Source organism: Stylophora pistillata, chromosome 2, assembly GCF_964205215.1.
Source record: "Stylophora pistillata chromosome 2, jaStyPist1.2, whole genome shotgun sequence".
Lineage (NCBI taxonomy): Eukaryota > Metazoa > Cnidaria > Anthozoa > Scleractinia > Pocilloporidae > Stylophora > Stylophora pistillata.
In genome coordinates this window covers 22558958-22584770 of record NC_142520.1, presented here as the reverse complement: position 1 = coordinate 22584770, position 25813 = coordinate 22558958, and the positions used below count along the sequence as shown (strand labels likewise).

Sequence of the window (25813 nt, the reverse complement as noted above, 5' to 3'; positions counted from 1 at the left end):
CAGCTTAGGTCACAGAGAAAATAAACTAGGCTAAGTGTATGCTGTATTTTGACAGCATAATAGCTGTCAGTCCAAATTGCAGGCCAATTAATATCGAAAATACAACACATCAACCAACATCATGGAGCAGAAAAGGAATCACAATGGAGAAGAGACAACATAATATAGTTTGAAGAAATGACCCAGTATTAATATTTGCTTTTGAATCATACATTGAGCCAATTTTTTGACAAGTCAGCTTACAGGCTGTCACCAAATTTTGCAAAATCAACTCCTCACTCAACATCCCAGCCTCATGTGCACAGCAACCAACCCACAGAAAGGTAGGGCAAGGTCTGCCAGATGTCACCAGGTGAGTGGGTTTTATTTTATTCCGAGTTCGGCTTTCAGCTTCAAATTCACTTCGGCTATCACTCCAGCCTTCGATTTCAACACATATTGGCATCCAATTTACCGTATCTAGGCTTGGTAACGACCTTGAATCGCTAGCTAGCTACCATCTGGGACACCATTAATGTTCTAATCGGGATGTCAACATTTACTGACACAAGAACACTTGAGGTTTCCACAGATGCTAAATTTTTCATAATTATAGGAAAGCGCATCCTACCCTAGACGATTAAATAATAAAACGATTCATGTAACATTTTCAAAAATAAAAAAATCGCAAAACTCTGTGTTTTTGTGTCTTACTCTGAAATAAATTGGCTACAAAGTACATTTAACATAACATTAACTAATACCACATTTTTTCCAGAAAGAAGGTAAGTGCTACTAACATCTTTTATTTCAGGATTTCTGGGCCCATTTGGAGGCAAAATTGCACTCAACTTTTCTTCTAGGGCAGCATGAAGATGCCCATTTTCGGGGGCAAATGTGCTGTTTGGCAGTTCAATGACCCTCGCTCTGTTTGAGAAACCACTTTAAGAGACTAGCTAATTTTCGGGAGCTAACATTTCCACTTCGATAAAAGATGATATTACTAACCGTTACTAATTCCAGGAAAGATAACGCTGTAGCTGATCTCATGGACCAGTTAAGATAGATATGAAGAAGAGAACTCTATTCATCTCAAGCTCTTTCTGCAGATGGTAAGTTGCAGTTGACTGTAACTTTGTGTGTGTACATAACAGCATGCATGCTTTGGTATTTTCATGTGATCTTTTTAGTGAGATCATCAACACAAGGCTATGGAAAATCAGGTAAAAAATAACAAAAGCATGAAGATATTTGTAACCGTTTTACCTGCTAATAGACAATTTAGATTTCAAACAGTTGAATACATTTAAGGGGTAAATTACTATAGAAGTTAGTTAACAAAGCATTTAAAGGCAGTTTTTCAGAATAAATTGACAGAGTATTGGTCTCATTTTAAAAAAAAATAATTCAAGGTTTTTGGGGGGGGCATTAAGCCACTAGAGAAAATTCAGTGACTAAGTTATCAACAGTTAACTTTAAAAAAAAAACAAATTATCCAACTAGTCAATCACGTGCAAAAAGTTAAAGTACACTTGGCATGCTGTAGAAGGATATCTCTTATTAAACCTTTGCATAGTTTTAATCTTACTGGGCCCTTTGCAACTAGAGAGAAAATGGTTAACTTGAAATACAACATTACAGCTGCTTACTACCAAGAATAAACCAGCCTTAAGCCCTTAAAACACCATGTCCCTTCTCTGGATCAACTGCAACTATACGAAGTCCATCAAACACCACCTAGTCCTTCACTTCAACCCCTGTGGAAGGCAACAAAATTAAGCCCAAGAGGCAAGAACTTGTATAATAAGTCCTTCCGTCTCCCCTTTAGAAGACCAACAAGACTTAAGACTAGGAGGGGAACTGGAACCTTTATCCCTCCTTACAACTTCTATGGAAGACTAAAACACTTAAAGCTACGAGGCAAGAACTGCAAAATTTAGACCTCTACATCAGCTCCAATGCAGAATAACAAGACTTGGACACAAGACTTCATTTAGTGGGAAATAGGGAACTGCACACACCAGCTTAGGTGACAGACACTAAACTACTTGTATAATTGTTTGATAGCATAACAGCTGTCAGTTCAAATTCTGGGCAAAAATGGAACACATCAACTAACATTATGGAGCAGATGAGGAGTCATAATGGAGAGGAAACCTCATATTAGTCTTAAGAAATGGCCCAGTTAAAATATTTGCTTTTGGTTCATACATTAAAGCAATTGTCTTAAAAACTCAGCTTTCAAGCTGTCTTCGTAATGTTGGGGAATAGAATACTCTTCTCTTGACAAGTTGGATCACAGAGGCCTGATGTGTGCAGCAACCAACCCTTACAAAGGTAGGGCAAGGTCTCCAAGTTGTCATCAGGTGGGTGTGTTTTATTCTATTCCGAGTTCGGCTTTCGGTTTGAAATTCACTATGGCTATCATTCTGTCTTTCGATTTCAACATCAATTGGCATCAAATTTACTGTCTAAGAGCTTGATAACGACCCTTACTCGTTAACTAGCCAACCTCTTAAACCTGATCTGGGACACCCTGAGTGTTCCAATCGGGGTGTTGACATTTAACTGACACAGGAACACTTGAGGTTTCTGCAGATGCTTAGTTTTTCATTTAGGAAATTTAAAGTGCATCCCACCCTTAGCAAGAATTTAACGAGCAACTGGTTGTAATATTTTCAAAAAGTAGAGAAAAACAACCTGTGTGTCTGTCATTCCTCTTCAGAAACCTAACTTTAGACTTCAACTACAAGATTACTAATTTATTTACTTTTCAGGGATTTAATTATAGCAGCTCCGAGCCCATTTTTTGGAGCAGACCTGAAGATTGATGGTTCCATAACATAACAAAAAATTAATGTGTCACCAAAATATACACATGCAAATTCATTGAAAACTTAAGAACGATGTTCATAGAAAAAAAAAAAATAAAAAAAGACTGTCTCTCTGTGTGTCATTTTATTAGAAAGTCATAGTTACTAACAACTAAATTTTTTCAGGAACAAGGAAAGTGCTATTATTTGGGGCTGACACTTAATTTATTGCATTTTTTTTTCAGGACAAGATAAGTGTACTAGCCTATTTTGGTTGCACCATCATTCTCTTACAAATACATACATCACTTTACTTGTTATTTATCACCATGTCAACAAACATTTCTTCAAACAGCAAAAAAGGTGAGTGCTACTAATGCCTCCTACATGTACATGCAGATATCAGTGGATAATCATCAAGTTATTAGTCAGTATGTTCTCAAACATTTTTTTTAATAGCATTAAAGGTGAGTATCAATAATTCTTCTTATATCAGTCTATAACCCATCATGTTCCTAATCAGTATGTTCTCAAACATTTTTTTAAACATCAAATAAGGTGAGTATCAATAAATATATCTTATTAACCAAGTGCGAGGGCCGTACTGGGAGAATATCAGCCTGAGATCTTGACAGTATGGACCGAGTGCAGCGAGGTCCGTACAAAAAAGCTTGAGGGCCGATATTCTTCCAGTACAGTCCTGAGCAAGCTTGGTTGATACGAGATTTATTATAAGACTGAAGTTCAAAGGGACACAAGTGCGGTATCATTCAGGACCATTCGGGACAGTGCCCGGTCCAATACTTAGAGAATATTGACCGGCAATAGAGCATTTTGATTGGTTGATTTTAGTTATTGGCCCTCTGACTGCCCGAGTCGTGTAATAATACTTCTTATATCAGTCTATAACCCATCATGTTCCTAATCAGTATGTTCTCAAACATTTTTTTAAACAGCAAAAATGGTGAGTATCAATAATACTTCTTATATCAGTCTTAATAACCCATCATGTTCCTAATCAGTATGTTCTCAAACATCTTATTAAACAGCAAATAAGGTGAGTATCAATAATACTTCTTATATCAGTCTATAACCCATCATGTTCCTAATCAGTATGTTCTCAAACATTTTTTTAAACAGCAAAAATGGTGAGTATCAATAATACTTCTTATATCAGTCTATAACCCATCATGTTCCTAATCAGTATGTTCTCAAATATCTTATTAAACAGCAAATAAGGTGAGTATCAATAATACTTCTTATATCAGTCTATAACCCATCATGTTCCTAATCAGTATGTTCTCAAACATCTTATTAAACAGCAAATAAGGTGAGTATCAATAATACTTCTTATATCAGTCTATAACCCATCATGTTCCTAATCAGTATGTTCTCAAACATTTTTTTAAACAGCAAATAAGGTGAGTATCAATAATACTTCTTATATCAGTCTATAACCCATCATGTTCCTAATCAGTATGTTCTCAAATATTTTTTTAAACAGCAAATAAGGTGAGTATCAATAATACTTCTTGTATCAGTCTATAACCCATCATGTTCCTAATCAGTATGTTCTCAAACATTTTTTTAAACAGCAAATAAGGTGAGCATCAATAATACTTCTTATATCAGTCTATAACCCATCATGTTCCTAATCAGTATGTTCTCAAACATCTTATTAAACAGCAAATAAGGTGAGTATCAATAATACTTCTTATATCAGTCTATAACCCATCATGTTCCTAATCAGTATGTTCTCAAACATTTTTTTAAACAGCAAATAAGGTGAGTATCAATAATACTTCTTGTATCAGTCTATAACCCATCATGTTCCTAATCAGTATGTTCTCAAATATTTTTTTAAACAGCAAATAAGGTGAGTATCAATAATACTTCTTATATCAGTCTATAACCCATCATGTTCCTAATCAGTATGTTCTCAAACATTTTTTTAAACAGCAAATAAGGTGAGTATCAATAATACTTCTTATATCAGTCTATAACCCATCATGTTCCTAATCAGTATGTTCTCAAACATTTTTTTAAACAACAAATAAGGTGAGTATCAATAATACTTCTTGTATCAGTCTATAACCCATCATGTTCCTAATCAGTATGTTCTCAAATATTTTTTTAAACAGCAAATAAGGTGAGTATCAATAATACTTCTTGTATCAGTCTATAACCCATCATGTTCCTAATCAGTATGTTCTCAAACATTTTTTTTAACAGCAAAAAAGTTGAGTATCAATAATACCTCTTATATATTCTATAACTCATCATATTACTAACCATGCAGTATGTTCTCAAACATTTTTTTAACAGTAAAAAAGGTGAGTGCTACTTATGCCTCTTATTTCTGTCTATTTCTCATCAAAACAAGGTTAGTCTTGGTAACATTTTTATATTGGGAGCTTGACGTCTTATTTCCAGGGCAAACAACTAGATTAATAATAGGAAAAGGAATTCAGACTACAGACAAACAAACAAACAAATTCTTATTATTTTTCCAGCTCAGACGCTCATTCTCAGCCAATTCAAAAGGTAAGTAAGCTTAACTGTCACAAATACAGTATGCAGAACAGCCTGAAGGCTTCAAATAGTTTCCAGGAAATCTGATCATTTGAAAGCACCAAAATCAACCAGAAGGAATTCATAGATCCTATCCAGGTCAGCATTGAACCCTTTACCTCAAGGAAATATCAACATATAACTCTCCCAAATAATATCACTACAATATCCAGCAAACAGGTAATGAGAGTACCCAAACTTGTCAGATAGAAGTTGTTAGGCAAAGGAACTTAAAAAAAAAAACTTATCACACTCTTGAAATATATAGAGACTGCATGAATCCCAAAATGGCATATAATTCTTGTTCTGGTCATACCCATTTGACAGCCTATCAGACCAGTCATGAGCAAACAGTCCTTAGCAGCTAAAAAGCCTCATGCTGGAAAAAAAGACTTAAAGGTTGGTCCTTTCCCTTTGAATTTTTAGGATGTAAGCTGCACTACAAGAACAAGGAAGAGACAATCACTATTCATAAGACAAAATAATTTCAGAGAAAGTATCCAGCAATCATACAGATTCATTGCTTAGGACTTAAACTTTCAAATCTCTTGTAACATCCTTTAACAAAAATCTACATCTTCAAACAAAACAAATCATATATTCCTTACACTGCTGCTACGTTATTTTTAACGAAAAAATTAGATAATGTGATTTTAACATTTAAAAGAGTTTTGGCACAGTACCTTGAGGTATTGTTATCATTGGCATACACTTCACAGAGTGTTAGTGTGTTCTTCCACTTTGAATTCAAAGAATCTGCAGATGCTCTCAATACAGTACATCAACCCAAGCAGCAAATGTACATTAAAAGATATAACTGTGTGTGAAAATTTTGATTGTTGGCAAAATTAACATTCCAATTAAATAATTCAAAATAGGTTACAAAAATTTAGCACTTAACTAACACTACTGTCTTTACAACATTATTAAAATTATCTGCTGTTTTATTTTTATCTTTTCAGCCTCTACAAATGTAACTACTGGTGACTAAGAAGAAGATAAGGCATTTTTATAAAGGATGCTAACAAACAAAGGCTGTGTAATTACAGTAGTAAAACATTTTAGGGTAAAACACTGTTAAGCAACCTTCAAACCCCAAAGTTTTAATCACCATAGCACAGGTTTGGGGAACATGGTCCCCATTTCTTCCCCATGCGGGTTTTTTTTGGGTTTACATGTCCAGCCATGGTGCAATCACCTCTTACACCTTAAGATTAGTGTGCATTTTCTCCATACTTTTTTCTTGAAATTTCCGAAGGCGCTGACCAGGAGAATTTGAATAAAAACCAAAAGCTTCCTTGCCAAAATTTTTTATCCAAAATTGATACTGCAAGAACTAATTAGATGCTCTCAATATGTTGTACAATGTAACACACATTTCACCTAGCTGAATGACAATCAACAACTATCAAAAACTTTAACTTGGTGTAAAATAATTTTTTGTGTCCAAGAAAACATGCTTAGACTTGAATTAAAATCAGGGGTGTTGGAAATTAAAACATGACATTTCCAAAATTTGGGCATTTTGCACTTGGAACATTCTGAGCTCTCCATAATATTCTTTAAAGCTTATAATCTAACAACTAACCTTTTAATCCACTAATTACTTCTAAAGAGAAATCTGAGTGTTTCAGGTCAGGGGATAAAATCCAAAATTAACAAGGTTTTTTTTTGGGGGGGAAAATGATTCAAGTCATAGCACATTACAATTTTCTTGAAGTACTTAGCTGGGGTTAAAGTTCAGATTTCTCAATCAACATGTTATATAGATTAATTCAACTCTAAAAACTGCTGAAAAGGTTTAATAAATGACTTCTGTAGCAATTCTGCATGTAGTTAGATCCAAAAAAGCATATATTAAGTAAAGAACTTTATATTTGAATATATCATATAATATTACACTAATTTAGAGGTTGTCAGACATTCAGGAGGAAATTTAGAATGTTGTTCCCATATAACAGACTGATGTCAAAGCAAAGTAGGTTTGAGATAACTCAAATTTTTTGGGTGGAAGGTATGGGTGGTGGAGTGGTGGTGATGGTAAGGACTAAGAAACAGATTGGGACGGAGGGAGAGCTAGTATTGTGGGCGGGGGTTTACAAATGCGGCTATAACTGAAAAGGATCATGGCAGGTTGGGAAGGTAAAATGTTGGGATGGGTTGGGATTAAATGGGTTTGGGTTAGAGACAGGGAGGGTTACAGGCTAGGGTGAGGGTTTTAACTTGGGTAAAGAGGAATAGGGTGGTTGTTATGGTGTTTGGAGATGGTGCGTAAGTGTTTGGCTGGAGTTTTGGTGGGCAGGCAGGCAGGCAGGCATTGATTTGAGGCTGAGTTAAGGTTCCTATTTAGGAAAAAGGTGGAATGTTTGAGTTGTCTCAAATTCACTTCTGTGTTTTTCATCAATTTGAAACTTTTTGAGTCATTACTTGTAAATCTTTCAATACTGTTTCCAATTCTTTAAAGGAAATTAGCACCTAAGTTCTGTTTAAAATTTCATTCTTGCTGAGTTAAAATGTTGTGGTGTGTGTTTCCCTTCAATTCAATTAATTACAAAAGATTCCTGCGTTTTAATAAAGTAAGAATATCACAGTTTGATCAAAAGGTGTCTTTTTTGTTGTTTTCCTCCTAATCCCAAACTTCCTATTCTTATTAATTTTTAATCCATAGAAACCTTACCATGGTCATTTTGTGGAGACTCAAATGTGCTCAAAGAGCCAGACAAGGTTCTAGACAGTAAATCCAAAATAACAGTTTTGGACAGTTGCATAATAAAAGTATGAAGTGTTATCATCTGAATAACGGTGGCTCTGGGATAGACTGTTATGGGTGATGGCAACCAACCCCTTAAAGATTTGAGTGAAAGGAAGAGCCAGTTGACTCTTATTTCAAATGTCCTAAGCCACTGACTGCTATTCCCTGGTTCAAACCATTCACTGTAAATTCAGGTCAATTGAACACGAGTGAAAAGGTGGAAACATTAAAAGTTTTTAAAGCCATGCCGTATATAAGATTAATTGGTGGTCGCCATGAATAGATGTCGCACCCTTGAATTTCTTGATTGGGTTACTATTGCTTCACACGAAGTTAACTTGCACTCTGGAAGTCCTAGCGAGTAAAATCAAATCTCTCATCTTAAGTAACGTCTACTTAATCGTTTTAATCGCATGGGGCTTTCTTTCAAATGCAAAAGATAGAGGCACTAGAGCGCGTTCACAAAAGAAGTAACGCATTGATCGATCTTTGGCACCTTTTGCTGTGATCTCAAGAGACATATATCTTTAGAAAACAACACTTTACCATTGCTGCGTATGTTACTTGAAGTGTGGTTAAAATACATGTTAAGAGCCTTACTTGTGATCGTAAGCTGTCTGCTTCCCGCATCAACACAAGCTGAATTTTTCCTAACAAGCGAGCGAAGCGCCAAGTAACCCCTCGTGTACGCTTCACGTTCTTTTGGAAGGACTTCGTAGACACTATCACACTCGCTGTTTTCGACGCAAAGCAGCTTCAAAAAGTGAAGTGTCAGAAGATACTTAAGGGCTGTAATAGCCGAGATTATCAGTGTCTGGCTGTCACAGCGCGTACGTTCATGATTAGGCGCCATTTTGACTGACGCGCAAACGATCCCATAAGCAATACCAGATTGCCTCCTTTGATGGCCGGAAAAACTTAAATGGTTTAGGTGTTACGGCATGGTTTATTTACTTGAATTTTGCCGATTTCTTTTATATCGTGATAATTTTTTCCCAAAAATTCCCTCTTTTGACGGAATATTACAAGCGCACCTCTTCACTTAACGATCAGAATCAGGGCTACCGCGCTTGCTAAAGATGACAAGGAAATGTGCATGAACACGGAAGACGGAGCAAAAATTCCTTGCAGCCACATGATTGCCTCAGGAGAAACCTTGCGCGAGACTTCTGTATAGTGGATTCATGCTGACGTCATTGTCTACATTTTTGCTCATTTGCATACGGCTTTGCGTAAAGAAGGAAGCATGTTAGATATAAATTGACTTCAGGCAGCTAAAGAGCTAAAAAACCTTAATACATGGTGAAATTTTTAGCTCTTTGGGTGTAATATTCAAGGAGAAATAGTCCATCAAAAACTGCAAAATTTCTGGGTGGCAAAAGCGCTAATAAGCTCATACATTCTATGTAAAATTTTGAGTTTTTAAACCCGTGTTGCACAAAAAATATTCAATGCATCAGGCTCGTATTCATTGGCCGAGTTAATCGTACTTTGACCTTTCGATATTCAGAACTGATTTATTTTTAGCTCCATCAGAAACTGAATTGCTTATGCTAATAAGGCAAATATTGTAAACAAGGATTCCCCTATACCCATGTGAGAGCCATGGGCACCAAGTCATGTCCTAACATTCTGGGTCTTTCCTCCACCCTACACCTCTTCGCAAACATCTCGCAATTAATCTTTAAAAATCAGATCATACCAATAAGGAAAGCAAAATATTATTTAAATAATTCGTGTACAGATCGTTTACTTTTTGGGAAGTTATCAAAAGAGATCAAGCGATAACTAGTTCATAGAGGGTCAAACTACATCCCTGCGTAATGGAGCTTTGAAAATCAAATGGAACAAAGCACATCAACATTTGATCAAACGAATTTATATACGGCTCGCACAAATACGGTTCGGACAGAGGGAATTCGTTGAAAAACAAATAAGACAGAATTCCAACAACACTAGAAGCATTTGGAAAACAATCAGGTCATGTATTCCAAAACAGCCCATGAATGTCAAGAGTCTTACTACAGATGATCAAACCGTAGCAAACGCATTTAACAGGTTCTTTGAGCTCGGTTGTGAAATCTACGATAGAAAAAAATCAACTTCTCGCTGACAAATTTAATTACGCGCCCGCTCCGGACACCTTCATTCCGAGAAACTATCCAACTTCAGAACAGTTCTCTTTACCTCGGTGGAATGCTCTCAGGTTACAGACATTGTTAATTCAATACCTAACAACAAAGCTCCAGGAATTGACAAAGTACCATATCGTGTAATTAAGGAGAGTTTGCCGCAGACCATCGCTCCTTGTGTCACCTCCATCATTATTGCCTCTCTTGAAAGTGGTGTTTTTCCAGCTTCTTGGAAAATTTCCGAAGTTTAGCCAATTCTCAAGAATGGAGATCACGAAGAAGCTAACAACTATAGACCAATATCGCGGCTCCCAATACTCTCTAAGATATGCGAAAGAGCGGCATTAAATCAGCTGTCTTCATATTTAACAACTAATCAAAGAATATCAGCGAAACAAAGGGGCAACAAAAGATGGCATTCAACTGAAACAGCACTGATCTCTACTACTGATTTTATTCCTCGCGCTATCGACCAGAAAAAAATCACTGCAATCGTATATCTTGATATGAGTAAAGCCTTTGACACTATCAACCACGTGATTCTTCTAAAGAAACTAAAGGACATTGGTTTATCATCTTCTGCACTTCAATGGTCGAATGCTGTCTTTCTCAAAGAAGACAAGCAGTCCGCATCAACTCTGTATTATCTGAAAGATTACCAGTGGTCAGTGGTGTACCGCAAGGGAGTGTACTAGGAGCATTATCATTTATCATTAGCCAAACATCTGTCAGGATTGTTCAACTGAGTGCTATGTGGATGACACAAAGCTTCTATTATCCTTTAGTGCGAATGATTCTACTCAAGCTATAGAAAGAGTGAACTCTGATCTGCAACGGATACGCGATTGGTGTTTCGACAATTGCTTAATGCTTAATGCTGAGAGGACTAAGCTGATGGTCCTTGGCAGTCGAAGAATATCTCTTAAAGTACCAGACTTTAAATTTTCCCTGCTTGGAAAGGAAATCATCCCAGCTCAAACAGTCAGAGACCTTGGTGTCAGTTTCGATCCCACACTATCCTTTGACAATCATATCTCTGCGACTGTCTCATCCTGCATGTCGAAAGTATCCCAACTAAGCCGTATTAGATTCGCTTTTAACAAAGATCTGCTTGAAACTATAATTAACGCAGTTGCTTTTAGTAAGATGTACTACTGTTCGTCAGTATGGTTGTCCACATCAGCTTGTAATGTTCATAAGCTACAATATGTTCAAAACTTTGCCGACCGCATCATTTGCAATGTAAAGAAGTATGATCATATTTCTTCCACATTAAGGAATCTACGCTGGCTACCGGTAAAAACAATCCTGTACTATCGTGAAGCTACCTTATCATTTAAATGTATAACGGGCCAAGCGCCTGAATATTTGACATCCGAGCTGGTAAATAGAGGCAGCGTATCTGGGCGTATAACAAGGAACTTTCAACAACTTAACATTCCCCTTTTTAAAACTACAAGAGGTCAGAGGATCTTTTATTATAGAAGCGTAGCCATCTAGAATAAACTTGACCCAAGATTGAAACTATATGAAAACCCAGCTTCTTTTAAGAGAGCTTTGAAAAGGTATCTCCTGAATGACTCTTTATTTAAAGAAGCATTCTATTTTTAAGTTATAAGTAATTTATGTTGTATATAACGGGTTATTAGTTAGTTTTGTATGTATAGTACCAAGTATGTCAATTATGTAATTGTTCACTAAAAAGCCCCAGACGGAGATGTGTTCAATAAAATGTATGTATGTATGTAATTTCGTAAGTACATCATCTTAGACTTTCTCGTAGAAACTAAGGGAGGAAATGGCGCACTAGCTGGACAGGGTAACTAACTAACAACTGATTTGTAGACAGGTCAAACAGCGGGTTGACTATGTAGCCTGCTAAATGATCACTTGGTTGAAAAGCTGAGTAAATGATAGTATGACTTGCTTACTGACTGAAGGGCTGACTGACTTTAAGACTGACTGACTGGCTTACTCACTGACTGATTGATTGACCGACTGGTTGACTGACTGACGGACTGATTGACCGACTGACTGACTGACAAACTGGCTGACTGACTGATTGACTGACTGACTGACCGACTGGTTGACTGACTGACTGACTGACCAATTGACTGACTGACTGACTGACTATGTTACTGACTGACTCACCGACCGACTGAAAACGAGATTTTGTTTGACCGATCTGTTAACTGATTGAATGACTGACTAACTGCTATCAGATGGAGATTGACTGACTGACTGACTGACCGAGCCGAATGAGTGGTTGAATAATGTAACAGTTATTATACTAACTTTATTGCACGCTGGCTCTTTTTTTTCGCTCATCTTCTTTAACGTTCTTGTTATTAAAGAAACGCGGATATAATCGAGACTCCATTAAGACAAGATTTACGAATGAACCCAGTTCAAGCCTCCGAGTGACTGCACCATTCCTCAGCGTGGAAAAATATGACATGTTAAGTTACAGAAATACAGGCAAGCTTACCTTCGAAAAATGATCTTGGGAACCGTCTTTGCCAGAATGGCAGTAAACAGTGTGAAAAATCCAGGAAACTCCCAAACACAAGATTGCGCCGACAATGAAGCAGCTAAAGACAAGTTTCTCGTGCCAGTCTCCAGGGAATGGATTAGCGACAGTGACGGGTCGCACAAGCATGTACGATGTAATACACACAAACACAATAAAACCAATCAAATGAGTCCAAATATTTATTACCCGTTTCACTGTGAAGTTTAAAGATACTCTTAAAGCAGTATCTAAAACATGCATCGGTGGTTTGTGGAAACTGGATGAAAATTAACTTCCGCAAGGCCAGTCTGGTAGTTCAGAATGGGACAGAAGGTGTTTTTCACTATGATATACCAACTCTGACTCCTAGCGAAATGATTTCTTCCTCTGCAACACCATTCCTAGTCTCTTGTGAATTTTCTTTTGCAGCGTTTTGCTTTCTTTCGTGTCTTTGAGGAGTACCAGTCATATCTTTTCAACAATATAAGCCTCCTTTGAGCTCGTAAATGAGTACGATCCAACAGAGAAAACCGAATTCTGCCCAGTAGGCATACATCAAATGAATACCTACAACGCCGGTTTAAGAAATATAAACAGTACTGACTATAGGTCATCGTATTCACCAGCTTCTCGCTTGCATTTATGCAGAATACGATTCTATGTGCTATTCTTTTACCCAGTAATTCAAACCTGTCCTTAATTCTAAAACAATGATTTCTTGAATTAGTTTATCAAACGGAAACGCACAGTTGAAATCACGTTATCTCAACAATGCTAATGATTGACTCCATAGAAAATATTTTCTCTAATGACGCTATAAAATTAACTTCGGCTTAAGGATGTAAACTTTTTTCTCTTAATTTAATGTATCAGCATTTGGCATAAAAGTAAAGTCTCAAGAGAAAGTGTAAGGTTCGGTTATTCGAACGACTCAGAGATGTGTTGCAAAACAATTCGATTTATAAGATACAATGAAATATACGAAGTTCATATAGTCGGAACTGCGGTATTTGATACAGTTGAAATCACGTTATCTCAACAATGCTAATGATTGACTCCATAGAATATATTGTCTCTAATGACGCTATAAAATTAACTAATCTGATTTTCGCTATTGCTTAAATAGCGCTATCTACTGCGAGGATCGTGCATCATACGTAATTCGATTTATAATACCATTCTTTGTTATGATGAAGATTATCCTCAAGCTGTCACTTAATTGACCAAACCATCAACCCGGATATAAAAAATCTCCCTATTATCTTTCCGTGTGTAGTTGAATTACCTTTAGTTAGCAGTTTGTCGCCTCAGTTCACTGATGCTTGTCTGTACTGCGGTTCATATTTATAAGGATTATATCGCTCCTTACGCTTTCATTGGAGCAACTGAAGGATAAAGATATTTTCCGAGCATTTAAGACCTTAAGTTTATGTTGATTTCCTTACTTGGTTCCATCGCTTCTAACTGTTAAACGACAACAGAAAGAGAGCCCGATCTCGCCCGAGTCTTAATCCGTTTTCAGAACCATAGACAATGTTTAATAAATCATTCAAGCGCATTACTAAGCGGTACGGATATTTTCATTGTTATGGTTTTCAAAGCTTTGAAAACAAAACTTACGCTTCAAATCCGGACAAATCTTTCACGGACTCTAACAACTTCAGAAAGGTAATAACTTTGAACGCACAACAGTCACGCGCACTATCCATTGGGCTAACTGGGCTAACTGATCTAGACTCTTTCACAGAAATTCACGAAAGTTAGTGATAGGAATTACACGATCCTCGACATCTGAATTTTTTCTAGTTATTATATAAACACTGACAAAAAAACCTGACCATTTCGCTTTGGCTGCAAAAGGTGCAATTTATTATGGAACCTTAGTAACGGTGATATTTTCACTTGTGAAGATACCGTGTTACTTTCACGGTGCGCGAAAGTTCGCCAAGTATTTCATTAGTGTTTATATGCCAAAATATAATACCACACACTACTTCATTGACGCCTCCCCATGAGGCTATAAGCGATATATGATAATGATAATGATGTTCAAAATCGTAACAGGGAAAAAAACAACGCGGTTAATCAAGTGGGTTAATTGTCAATTGGTTCATGCTTTAGCGTGCTCTATCGAGTTATGGAGCACGCGGGAAGTCTGGAGAGCACGAAAGAAGCGTAAGAGTTGCCCGAGGCGATAGCCGAGGGTAACTCTAGCTTCTTGAGTACTCTCCAAACTTCCTGCGTGCTCCATAACTCGATAGAGCACGCTAAAGCATGAACCAATTGTTTTAGAACATAGCCGGTGGAATTTTGCATCAAATCTGACACGAAAAACGGACAACAATATCAGAATTGATTGTTCGCGGTAAGCCGCAATATTAAGCAAAATAGGGAATAGTTTTTATTTCAAGTTTTCTGTTTAAGGCTCGAGCTTTATTTTACTGCGTTTAAATACTTAATTCTTTTTTTTTAAAAAAGAAATCAAGCTCAAGAATGGAACTTTTATTTAACAATTATTTCCTGATTAAATATAAAATTCTCCTAACGACAGAGAAGAAACTTTGCGGTTTAATTGGTTAATTTACAACACGCCACATTTTCTGTTTCTCTGAGAAAACGAACACTTCGCGCAAGAGAAGAGTTAACGTAAGTCAAAATGCTTCTAAAAGTACATCGATTGCCGAGAATAGACCATTGCAAAACGGTCTAAGTAAACGCTGAGAACAGTATAACAGTAAATGTCCACAAGTGTGGCTAAAATTTGATCCAAGAGTGATGTGGACATTTTGAACGGTGCAGTTGTTAAAGAAAGATCCGAAGCCGCTTGTGGTTTTCTCAGTTGTAGTGAACACAACGAGGCCGTTTTCCTGCACTTCTTTCTGTATGTTTATGGCGGTTACAGTGGCAAGAGATTCGGATCTGTCAGAGGTCAAGCCTTTCGAAAGGACTTCGCTGCAGGTACAGAGCTGTGATGTCGAGGGCTGCGTGTTGCAATGTAAAACACTCTGTTCGCTACGGTGACCAGAGATTGCCATTATGTGGCGGTTCTCTACACCAGCATTCGACCGTAAGGTGATTACGGTGGCTCTGACGCTGTGGTTGGTGTACATTTTGGAGAGTTTTGCTTCGTCACTGATGCTTTTCATCATCTCGTCGAGTTTGTTGCCACCAATTGGTCGGGCGTCGAACCAGACTTTATCGTCATAGTTCCACTTAGAATTCTTTCTCGGATACTGAAAGAAAGCATCGCACTGAGGATTGAGTTAGGCCATGTAAAACTTCAAAGCTTTGTATCCGTCGTTCTCTTCAGGTGTTTCATACATTCTTGACAATTTGTCGTGGCTGGATACATCAGTCACTCCTCCGGGATCATTTTCTGTCGCTTTATGAGTGCCATTGTGACAAATCTTCCCGACGCATCAACTTCAAACTTGAAGCTCGTTTTCTTCAGCTGCCTCTGACCTTCTCTTCCTCTCCGGCAAAAGAATAAAATAACGTGAAACACTACATTGAGGAGGAGGGTGAGTGGATTACTCAGTGCAATGGCTGGCGATGCTCTCAACTTTATCAAGTCTTCGCTCTCTATGGCTGGCTTGTGGGTGACATTTTCCTTGCCCTGGCTCTTCAAACGGACTATCTGAGCGTTTATCATTTCATTTAATCGTTTAAATCGAGGATCTGAACTCAGTTTGAGCCCTCTGCTTAGGGGTGGTGCATTCAGGTATCTCTCAATAGAGTGCCTGAAACCAAAGAGAGAGGATTTGCTATAGGATTCCCCGGACTTGTTCCTCGCCTCGGCATAGAACCTACGCAGGTTTGTGTCCAGTTGTCCTACCGTCATGTTTTCCATTGAAGTTTGTTTTGTTTCTCGTTACACCAAGCTAAAATAAAAAAAATTTTCTTAGAGTTTAAAAAGAAACCATTTGAAAGTTATTTTCATGAAGGAAAACCAGACAGAAAGACTGTTATTGCTACATCTGTAGTTTGATGTAATTAAATGTGTTAATCCTTTCGCAAACAATTTTTCCGTGAGTTTTACTATTCCCGAGAACTGTAAATATATATTTAACACTTTTAAAACGGAAAATTTTAAGCTTGCCTTTGAAGGTTGAAACAGACCAGTTTGTCATTTGTTTGGTTTTACCAGAGTGTCTTTCTGTCAAAATTTGTTGCATTTCACCCTCGAACAGTGAAGCGAATCGTGACGGCGCTAATGCCGAGTCTCCTTTTCCGTTGTTTTTCTTTTTTTCTGCCACATTTAAGAACCCTAACCCAAGGGAAAAGGTCGGAAAATTGTCTTCGTTTTGGGACTGGTGGGCCGAGTCTCTGTTTGTATACATTATTGCCGCAAAATATATTATTTTTCCCCGCGCTAACAATGGCCGCTCGCGCGAAAAAAAAAATATTCTGGCGAAGCGATTTGCTCACGCTATCAGCGTGCGCTATGGGGATTTTGACCACGCTTACGTGTAATGAATTGGATTGCGCGGCTCTGCTAACTATGTTCTAAAATTAACTAGGCACAGCTAGTTTACATCGGCTTTAGTGTGTCATCTCTTGCACATCGATTTTATTATTTTCTGTTCATGTCATATTTTAGATATTTCATAATTTCCACCGTGAGCTTTTACTTATCAATTACGTGACTACGTATTTCATACATTGCTAATTTTGAGGGCCTCACTGAAAACCGCTACGGCGAACTGGGCTCCCTCTTTAAATATTTTTTAATCATAACTATAATGATGTACACCCCGAGTATATACCGTCGTTAAACCATTATAACCGGCGGTCAGAACAATCAGTGCAAGTGTGGTGTGATCAAAATGTTTCTCGTCCCGGTGAAAGCAGGCTAGCGATGCTTTTAATGAAGTTTTGGACAACTTTGATGAGCAGTGAAACAGTTTGCTGAAGAACAAGGCACGAATAATTTCAAGAAGAACGTTTATATGAGGTGAGTAAACTTATACCAATGATCTTAGCCAGACCCGACGATAAACGTTTCTAAGCCCAACCAATTATTTAAAATTATCTTTACTGTCAAATAGTGATACAGTGCGTCTCGTGTATTTCATTTATCGCGTAGATACATGGAGAAAAACAGCCTCGTAACCCTGTCACCGGATCAGTTCCGAGGCTTGTCCAAATTGAAAGACGAGCTCAGTAAGTAAACCCAACAATTTTATTTGAACGAGATGGCGGATTGAAACTATACCTAACTGCACCAGTAAAAATTCTTGACCTTTCGCGAGATATCTGATCATCTGTAATTCGGCAATGTTCATTAGCGGCTGTCGTATTATTTGGTTAATTTAAATTTTCTGTTATGGGATGTGGGATTGCGAAAAAAATAAAGAACACATACTTGAGGAATAAGTAATTCTAAATTATAAGTTAAATTGTATCTGTGGCGTGACACAAAAAGTGAGCAGACTTATTCCTTCACCCTTGTTCTACATACGGTTTCGTTGAATTACTCAAACTAGTGTGCCTTGGCTGGCTTAGATTCAGACACCTTAAGCTTGGAAGTTACCAGAGTCACGTATGACATTGCTCGAGTTTGAAGTTGCTATTACATCCAAGATAGCAACTGCCAACTCTGATCTCATTGGCATGATGTCACCTGACAGAAAAAAAAAGACAATTATTAAAAGGACGTAGCGATTCTTTCCCATATATAAATCAGCGCGTACTCATACTCGGATGAAGCGAGGCAACCGTTAACTGCCATTACCTAATTTTTTAAGTAGTCCCAAGCAGTGAGGTATTTTTTATCTCCTTTTTGGTGTCACATAATTTATAAAGATATTTTTTTATAATAAGACGCGGAAGAGTTGATAAAGCTATTAGAAGTTTTTTTTGCAATGGAAGTTTGCTTCTAGAGTTTTCTGTACTTTAAGTAATAATGATCCGTCTTCTTTGTCGTTCAAGGGCTGTTTATAAGAACAATATTCAGTACCTACAGCGTGGAGTTTTTAAAGACTTAACAAACATGCAGCTCATGTAAGTCTCTGTTTCTCATTAGCATTTTTAATCGACGCTAATGAAGCACTGCAAAACTGGGGTCTTGTGAGAGTGCAGTCGTCGGCATGTTCTGCATCTCCGTCATTTGAGTAGGTTGTGTCAAAAGTTACACACGAGTGACCACGATTGACAGCAAATGACCATGAGTGAACATTAACAACCAAGGGTGACCAAGAAGTGATATGTTTGGCTGACATCATAATCTCATTATCATCAGGTGACTTCATCCAAAAACTTCTGATTTCAACGTAGATAAACCACTCACGGAGACTGACATATGCAAACAATGTAGCACTTCCTTCATTGAAAGCGTAGTTCCCAGAGCTACTTCGCTGTCAAAAACTGTTGCCCAATTAGTCCGTTTCCGTCCAGAATCCCGGCAGACAGAAGAAATTGAGTTAGGGAAATGAATGGGAAGAAAACGAGCGATAAATACAAAAAAAATACCTTAAAATAGAAAATAAAAGATAAAAACAAAACAAACGAAAAAAAAAGCAAAGATGCAAAGTTGACAGAGAAGACTCTTCTCTTCGTCACGGTGACGAGTGATTGAAACCGGATAAAAGGTTCGTGTGGTGGGAAGCAGGAAGATGACACCACTCCTTCCTTCCTTTAGTTACTGCTTACTAGTTACTCTTGATCACACGAGTCACTAATGGCAAGTAGTGGTCATTCGTGGTCGCTCATAGTAACTCGGAGTTACTCGTGGTTACTCGTGGTTACTCGTGGTCACTCGTGGTCACTCGTGGTCACTCGTGGTCACTCGTGGCCACTCGTGGTCACCACGGTCACTTGTGGTTACTCATGGTAACTAGTGGTCAATCATGATCGTTCGGGGTTCCCTCGTGGTCATTTGTGGTCACTCGTGCTCATTCGGTGTTACTCGTGCTCTCTCACAATCACTTATATTGGCTTTTTTTTTTAATGTAACTTTATGTTCTAATGTTTGTCATTGACGAGTTACCCTTTCATTCTATCGTCGTTTACAGAAGCTTTTACTTCAACAAAATCCGCACAGTGAGCAACGAGCAATTTAAAGATATCGCGCCAAGTATTCGATTCCTGTGAGTATGAACAAACTACTATTATTCAAGGCGTACGTGTGATTAAGCTTCACCGTGAGTGAATTCCAAATTCAAAGGAGACAATGCCCATAACTCTCGGATTAGCGTCCCTTCCCCCATCTTTACAGACAAGTAATGCAGTCAGCCTAATCATGCAAGTTGAGAATTGCACTATTCGCGCTGCCCATAGATACCTTTCAGAGTATAAAACCATAGTGGCTAAACTAAGGATGGGCTTTGTATATTAATGCACAGTTATACCGTTATCACGCACAAGTTTTCAGTATAATCCTAAAACCAATCAGATCTGGCCACCGAGAGCTTTTAGGAAAACTAAATTAGGGCTTCCTTTCAATGAAAAGTCCCCTCTCAAGTAGATTACAGTTGTAATATGGCATGTATACACATTTTGAGATAGTAGGCATGTTTTACATACTCAGTAACGAATTATTCTTATTCAGATAAGTGTGACTATGTTGGGAAGGGGGTCTTGGTTACTTACTCTCTCGTCTTCTAAAATGCCCTTTTTTCCCATTACTCAGGGTCCTAACTGAATTGTTAACAACGAAATCGAGGCAACTTTGTTCATTGACAATGGTATACTATTCCGTTCCTTCATGCCCTCTAAATCCACCTTTTAAGAGCTACAAGTCAAAGGTAAAGCGTCCATGTAAGGGCCATAACAGGTCCCAATAACTAATACCTATTAATACTATGTATTAAAGACTTCATGTATACAACATCATATGTCCTAGATGACCCCTCTACCCGCTGTTAATGTACTAACATTGACTACCACAAGCTATCACAGGCTATCACTGGCTATCATTGGATATCACAGGCTATCACTGGCTATCACTGGCTATCACTGGCTATCACTGGTTATCACGAGCTATCACTAGCTATCACTAGCTATCACTGGCTATCACTAGCTATCACTAGCTATCACTAGCTATCACAAGCTATCACTGGCTATCACTAGCTATCACTGGCTATCACTGGCTATCACTAGCTATCACTGGCTATCACTGGCTATCACTGGCTATCACCAGCAATCACTAGCTATCACAGGCTATCACAGGCTATCACTGGCTATCACTGGCCATCACTAGCTATCACAGGCTATCACTGGCTATCACTAGCTATCACTGGCTATCACTGGCTATCACTAGCTATCACTGGCTATCACTAGCTATCACTGGCTATCACAGGCTATCACTGGCTATCACTGGATATCACTAGCTATCACTGGCTATCACAGGCTATCACTGGCTATCACTAGCTATCACTGGCTATCACTGGCTATCACTAGCTATCACTGGCTATCACAGGCTATCACTGGCTATCACTGACTATCACTAGCTATCACTGGCTATCACAGGCTATCACAGGCTATCACTGGCTATCACTGGCTATCACTAGCTATCACTAGCTATCGCTGGCTATCACTTGCTATCACTGGCTACCACTAGCTGTCACTAGCTATCACAGGCTATCACTGGCTATCACTAGTTATCCCTAGCTATCACTGACTATCACTGGCTATCACTGGCTATCACTAGCTATCACTAGCTATCACTGGCTATCACTAGCTATCACTAGCTATCACTGGCTATCACTTGCTATCACTGACTATCACTGGCTACCACTAGCTATCACTAGCTATCACAGGCTATCACTGGCTATCACTAGTTATCCCTAGCTATGACTGACTATCACTGGCTATCACTAGCTATCACTAGCTATCACTGGCTATCACTAGCTATCACTGGCTATCACTGGCTATCACCAGCTATCACTAGCTATCACTGGCTATCACTGGCTATCACTGACTATCCCTAGCTATTACTGGCTATCACTAGCTATCACTGGCTATCACTAGTTATCCCTAGCAATCACTGACTATCACTGGCTATCACTAGCTATCACTGGCTATCACTAGCTATCACTCACTATCACTAGCTATCACTGGCTATCACCAGCTATCACTGGCTATCACTAGCTATCACTGGCTATCACTGGCTATCACTGGTTATCACGAGCTATCACTGGCTATCACTAGCTATCACTGGCTATCACTAGCTATCACTGGCTATCACTGGCTATCACTGGTTATCACGAGCTATCACTGGCTATCACTAGCTATCACTGGCTATCACTAGCTATCACTAGCTATCACTAGCTATCACAAGCTATCACTGGCCATCACTAGCTATCACTGGCTATCACTGGCTATCACTGGCTATCACTGGCTATCACTGGCTATCACCAGCAATCACTAGCTATCACAGGCTATCACAGGCTATCACTGGCTATCACTGGCCATCACTGGCCATCACTAGCTATCACTGGCTATCACAGGCTATCACTGGCTATCACTAGCTATCACTGGCTATCACTGGCTATCACTGGCTATCACTAGCTATCACCTGGCTATCACAGGCTATCACTGGCTATCACTAGCAATCACTAGGTATCACAGGCTATCACAGGCTATTACTGGCCATCACTGGCCATCACAAGCTATCACTGGCTATCACAGGCTATCACTGGCTATCACTAGCTATCACTGGCTATCACTGGCTATCACTAGCTATCTCTGGCTATCACTGGCTATCACTAGCTATCACTGGCCATCACAAGCTATCACTAGCTATCACTGGCTATCACTGGTTATCACTAGCTATCACTGGCTATCACGGGCTATCACTTGCTATCACTGGTTATCACTGGCTATCACTGGCTACCACCAGCTATCATTAGCTATCACAGGCTATCACTGGCTATCACTAGTAATCCCTAGCTATCACTTACTATCACTGGCTATCACTGGCTATCACTAGCTATCACCGAGTATTACTAGCTATCACTAGCTATCACTGGCTATCACTTGCTATCACTGGCTACCACTAGCTGTCACTAGCTATCACAGGCTATCACTGGCTATCACTAGTTATCCCTAGCTATCACTGACTATCACTGGGTATCACTGGCTATCACTAGCTATCACTAGCTATCACTGGCTATCACTTGCTATCACTGACTATCACTGGCTACCACTAGCTATCACTAGCTATCACAGGCTATCACTGGCTATCACTGGTTATCCCTAGCTATGACTGACTATCACTGGCTATCACTAGCTATCACTAGCTATCACTGGCTATCACTAGCTATCACTGGCTATCACTAGTTATCCCTAGCTATCACTGACTATCACTGGCTATCACTAGCTATCACTGGCTATCACTAGCTATCACTGACTATCACTAGCTATCACTGGCTATCACTAGCTATCACTGGCTATCACTGGCTATCACTGGCTATCACTGACTATCCCTAGCTATCACTGGCTATCACTAGTTATCCCTAGTTATCCTTAGCTATCACTGACTATCAGTGGCTATCACTAGCTATCACTGGCTATCACTAGCTATCACTGGCTATCGCCAGCTATCACTCGCTATCACTAGATTGTATTATTTTGTTACTTTCAACTTGTATTTTGCAGAAAGGTGTAATAACAGCGAAATTCAAACAGCTCTTCTCTTCAAAATGAAGCAGACTAAACCCGAAAGAAAAAATTGGAAAAGGAAAGATTAGAAGGTTATTCTTCCTTGGAAAAACTCAACACTTTTCTAGAAAATGAAAAAACAGAGGGCGATAAACCATCGGCTTTTAATACCGGCCTCTCATTTACTCAAATAATTTTTCAATACCGCTTCGAGGCAGAAACATCTTCGTTTAATTAGTCTTTACTGGATGCTGGAATAAATTACAATTCAAGGCAATTGACTAAGTTTATTGCCATAGACTTAAGCTACAGTATCTGTTTTTTTAGTCAAGATATTTTTATTAAAAGAGCTTTTTGTTCCCTTTTTCTTTTTTGCTCAAATTCTTACAATCGTATACCTCTCAATGGATTTCCTGCCTGGAATTCTATTCTTCTTCAGCCATTCGTGGTTTCGGCAGATTCTACTTTTCAATTGTCGTTTTCTTAAGGCTGTTGACTTGTTTTCTTTTTCCTTTCTCATTCCTATAGTGGTCAAATTTCGACTAAATCTAAGGGGCTTTTTTTGCTTATGATTTCTTTTATTATTATTATTATTATTATCATTTATTTTTCGTCTTTTTGGCATAAACTTATTTTTCCTATTAATTATAATGGAAGGATTTGTATTCACGTATTGTGAAGACCATTCACGCATTGGTCTTCACATTCATAGTCGCCGATGCTCCAGCCAAGCACACAATTAGGATGCCATACCCATGTTCGACCTTGACCGACGGAGGCCTACCACCATTTGCTTAAAGATGTTAAGGCAGAATTCATCAAAATGGTGGAAAAAATTCAAGAGCTTACAACGAAAGAAATAGTAGTTTATTCCATCCAGCTAGGAAAAGTACGATAAGAATTTCTCCCAGCAAATTCATGATAGGAGCGAAAAAATAACTTTTGCCAGGAACTTTAAAAACTTTTGCCAAGAAATTTTTCTTAGCCTTGTTATAAAGCAGGAGCTGAATTCCCACTCCGATGATCAATTTTTAGATGATTTTGCTTTTTCCGCATTAAGAAATATACTTTTACAGCAGCAATTCAAAAGAATTATAGGTTCCTGTTTTACTATAGAATTTTTGCCAGGAAAATGAATTGCGAATAAAGCAACAGAATTTTTCAATCTATACAATACCAATTTCTTGTATCTTTAGTTTCCCAGGAGATTATACCAACAGCTTTTTCACCGAACAGGTCCCGACGCAGCCTTCGACCGCTCCTGAAAAATGCGAAGAGCTTTGCTTGTGACACAGGCACGCCAGACTCAGAATCAATAAAGTAACATTTATTTGGCATACAAGTTTGTAACAATACGTTCTGGTAATATGGATGAAAAAATCATGCCATAACTAAATACGAGTCTAACTCTTTGTTTTGTTAGAACCACTAAAGATCCTAACTTTTTGTCAAGGTTCGAGGTTTTCATGTCGAGGGCGAGGGTAAAATTTTCGAGGGTACCTCTTTTTTTTAATAAAGAAAAATTACACCTAATTTAACTAAAATAACTAAATTAATTAAATAAAAATGAGGTAGTAATAGGAAGTGGATAATCCCAATAAGTTGAACAAGACGCTGATTAAAATTCAAGATACGTGCCACTTTTTCTTGTTGGCAAGAGTCAAGTAGGAATATACTCCTTGGGGAGTGACGCCCAAATAATTAAAAATCATAATAAAATATGAAGAAAGAAACGAGTGTTAAGAACATTTTAAAATACAAATAAGTTTCAAATAAGTTTCAAATAAGCGTTTCTTAAATCAGTTAAGGGTAAAAAAATTTTTTCCTGACGTTTCGGTCGCAGTCACGGACCTTCTTCTGGGGAAGTGAAAGACAAATTTCACACGAAAAACACAGATATATAAGTAAGACGCTGATTAAAATTGAAGATACGTGCCACTTTTTGACTATACTCCTTGGGGAGTAACGCCCCCTCGCCTCGTTCCAAAGAAACGAGTGTTTGTAACATGACTACAGCACACGTGATTTTTGCCACAACCCACCCTATGAGTATCGCTATCATATTCAAGACATTACTAAAAAATGACTTTGTCAGACACCAAACCCGCCCCTAATTCCTGAATTCTACACTCTAGCTAAAATACACAAGCCTGCACCAGTCGGCATACCGATAGTATCGGGGTGCGATGGCCCTACGGAGAAATTATCATAATTTGTCGACAAACTCCTTCAGCTGATTGCATAAAAGATAAAGTCGTACATTAATTAAAGATACGAAAGACTTCGTCAATTTCATAGAAAATACGAAAGTACCAGAGGAAGTAATACTTGTTTCAGTGGACGTGACGAGCTTATACACAAATATACTGCAAGGGGAGGGAATAGAAACTGTATGCAGAGCATACGAACTATTCCATAGAAACGAAACTCCTATCCCTGCACAACTACTAAA

The 25813-nt window shown here is 38.3% G+C and overlaps 3 long non-coding RNA genes across 4 annotated transcripts in view; 2 read left to right on the top strand and 1 right to left on the bottom strand.

The window, feature by feature from the left end:
* Positions 1-7187, top strand: part of LOC148737818 (uncharacterized) — a 7325-nt gene extending 138 nt beyond the window's left edge. Inside the window, exons 1-3 of the long non-coding RNA XR_015996894.1 lie at positions 1-5336; positions 5691-5762; positions 6326-7187. The exon at positions 1-5336 is cut by the window's left edge and continues 138 nt beyond it. This is a non-coding gene — a long non-coding RNA (uncharacterized LOC148737818). The remainder of the gene's footprint in view (positions 5337-5690; positions 5763-6325) is intronic.
* The window catches only part of LOC148737817 (uncharacterized), a 10499-nt gene extending 1265 nt beyond the window's left edge, over positions 1-9234 (bottom strand). The window contains exon 1 of the long non-coding RNA XR_015996896.1: positions 8716-9234. This is a non-coding gene — a long non-coding RNA (uncharacterized LOC148737817). The remainder of the gene's footprint in view (positions 1-8715) is intronic.
* An 8230-nt stretch (positions 9235-17464) lies between these two features.
* LOC148737816 (uncharacterized) lies at positions 17465-19988 on the top strand. 2 transcript variants are annotated; one of them, XR_015997077.1, is made up of 4 exons: positions 17465-17713; positions 17846-17922; positions 18691-18762; positions 19773-19988. It is a non-coding gene; the product is annotated as an uncharacterized LOC148737816 (long non-coding RNA). The 2 variants fall into 2 exon arrangements; XR_015997076.1 differs by having other exon boundaries at positions 17465-17922.
* Positions 19989-25813: the final 5825 nt, after the last annotated feature.